The following is a 2,500-nucleotide window of genomic DNA, read 5'->3' as shown; positions in this document are numbered from 1 at the left end:
TAGCTAGCTACGTTCTTCATCGATTGGTAATTCGAGTGATCCACCGCTTGAAGATGTATCTTTGCCACCGTGGGACTTTTAATAAGTATCCTAAATCTGCATTGAGAGGGTTTGAAAACAATTGTATGCAGTTTATAAAAACCATAGTTGTCTTTACTTAGTTAGGCGAAGAAGTGTAAAACTTCCTTCTTTAAACCTTGCCGTCAGCATAAGCTGAAGACTTGATCAGGTACCAAGTATGTAGCAAGACAGGCTTTTCATTATAAACTACAATTGTTTTGCAAAAGAAATTATGGCTATCGTTAGATAACCCTCACTCTTTGTTGCATTGGATAATGAAAGATGGATGTATGAATGAACGAATGTAATGCAAATTAGAATCATGTTGCAATGGCTAAATGTTTGCAATAAACATTCACAATTGCGACTCTAATGCAAATACAATTCAATTGCATTCACCATATTAGCATCTACAATATCACTATGCAGAGTGTTTGATTGTTTGAAGGTTGTATTTCTCTTATAATAAGAGGGTAATACGTTAATGATCCTTCCGCAGGTTCACCTACGGAAACCTTGTTACGACTTTTACTTCCTCTAAATGATCAAGTTTGAACATCTTTCCAGCACAATCCGACCACTAGTTTCCCAATGGTCTGGATTGACCAGTCCGAAGTCCTCACTAAATCATTCAATCGGTAGTAGCGACGGGCGGTGTGTACAAAGGGCAGGGACGTAATCAACGCAAGCTAATGACTCACGCTTACTGGGAATTCCTCGTTCATGGGCAATAATTACAATGCCCAATCCCCATCACGAAATGGGTTCAAGCGGTTACCCACTCCTTTCGGAGCAGGAAACAGTATGCACGATGACCACTTCAGTGTAGCACGCGTGCGGCCCCGGACATCTAAGGGCATCACAGACCTGTTATTGCTCTGTTTCGTGCGGCTGCGAGCGCCGCTTGTCCCTCTAAGAAGTCCTTACAGTGCTACAGCATCCTTACCCTAGCCAATTCTGTAGGCTAATAGCAGCAGAGCCCTCAACAGCCGAAACCATCAAGAGATACTACCACCCACAGGTTGACTAAGGGGGAGTACTGCAGTGTAAACTGCAAGTCTATTTAGTAGGCTAGAGTCTCGTTCGTTATCGGAATTAACCAGACAAATCACTCCACCAACTAAGAACGGCCATGCACCACCACCCACTGAATCAAGAAAGAGCTCTCAATCTGTCAATCCTCTCAGTGTCCGGGCCGGGTGAGTTTTCCCGTGTTGAGTCAAATTAAGCCGCAAGCTCCACTCCTGGTGGTGCCCTTCCGTCAATTCCTTTAAGTTTCAGCTTTGCAACCATACTTCCCCCGGAACCCAAAAACTTTGGTTTCCCGGAAGCTTCCATTCGAGTCATGAAATTAGTTACTCAGAATGATCGCTGGTTGGCATCGTTTATGGTTAGAACTAGGGCGGTATCTGATCGCCTTCGAACCTCTAACTTTCGTTCTTGATTAATGAAAACATTCTTGGCAAATGCTTTCGCTGTAGTTTGTCTTGCGACGGTCCAAGAATTTCACCTCTAGCGCCGCAATACAAATGCCCCCGTCTGTCCCTCTTAATCATTACCTTGGATTCTTAAGACCAACAAAATAGAACCAAGGTCCTATTCCATTATTCCATGCAAGATCATTCAAGTTAAGGTAGTGGTACGCATCATATAGATGGTTGACCATACCGTTTTTAGGCACCTCTTTCGAGGTTTTGGACGCCTGCTTTGAGCACTCTGATTTTTTCAAGGTAAAAGTCTCGATCGCTTGAATCAACACTCGGTAAAGAGCATTGATAGCAAATATCGAGCAATTTTCTGTCTAAACACTATGAATGTAACCACCAGGAAAGAGGAATGAAGGTTCAAGCAAGCATCCGTAGACACAAGCAAGAAACCTAACATCACCATCTAACCCTTTAATCAGTGGACCCCATAGGTTCGACTGAAATCCAACTACGAGCTTTTTAACCGCAGCAACTTTAATATACGCTATTGGAGCTGGAATTACCGCGGCTGCTGGCACCAGACTTGCCCTCCAATAGATCCTCGTTAAAGGATTTAAATTGTACTCATTCCAATTACGGGGCCTCAATAGAGTCCCGTATTGTTATTTTTCGTCACTACATCCCCGTACTGGGATTGTGTAATTTGCGCGCCTGCTGCCTTCCTTAGATGTGGTAGCCGTTTCTCAGGCTCCCTCTCCGGAATCGAACCCTAATTCCCCGTTACCCGTTACAACCATGGTAGGCGCATAACCTACCATCGACAGTTGATAAGGCAGTTGCTTGAGGGATACATCGTCGGCTCAGAGGCCATACGATTTGCTCAGTTATTCAGAGTCATCACAAGAAATGCAACCGAAGTTGCTAAGATCCCCACTGCTAGTCCTTAGACAGCGACCGAAATCACTGAACAGGGTTCTAGGTGAATAAGAATCATTGGTCTTGTACTAATAAAT

At 43.8% G+C, this 2,500-nt stretch overlaps 2 non-coding genes across 2 annotated transcripts in view; both read right to left on the bottom strand.

Moving 5' to 3' along the window:
• Window positions 1–55, bottom strand: part of LOC149092556 (5.8S ribosomal RNA) — a 155-nt gene extending 100 nt beyond the window's left edge. Inside the window, exon 1 of the ribosomal RNA XR_016200818.1 lies at window positions 1–55. This exon is cut by the window's left edge and continues 100 nt beyond it. This is a non-coding gene — a ribosomal RNA (5.8S ribosomal RNA).
• Window positions 56–542: 487 nt separating this feature from the next.
• The window catches only part of LOC149092555 (small subunit ribosomal RNA), a 2,170-nt gene continuing 212 nt past the window's right edge, over window positions 543–2,500 (bottom strand). The window contains exon 1 of the ribosomal RNA XR_016200838.1: window positions 543–2,500. This exon is cut by the window's right edge and continues 212 nt beyond it. This is a non-coding gene — a ribosomal RNA (small subunit ribosomal RNA).

Source organism: Tetranychus urticae, unplaced genomic scaffold, assembly GCF_039701765.1.
Source record: "Tetranychus urticae isolate SD_2017Ah unplaced genomic scaffold, NJAU_TeUrti_SD_1.0 Scaffold_8, whole genome shotgun sequence".
In the NCBI taxonomy this organism is placed as follows: domain Eukaryota; kingdom Metazoa; phylum Arthropoda; class Arachnida; order Trombidiformes; family Tetranychidae; genus Tetranychus; species Tetranychus urticae.
The sequence above is the reverse complement of the archived record's forward strand: the minus strand, read 5'-3'. Positions and strand labels throughout refer to the sequence as shown.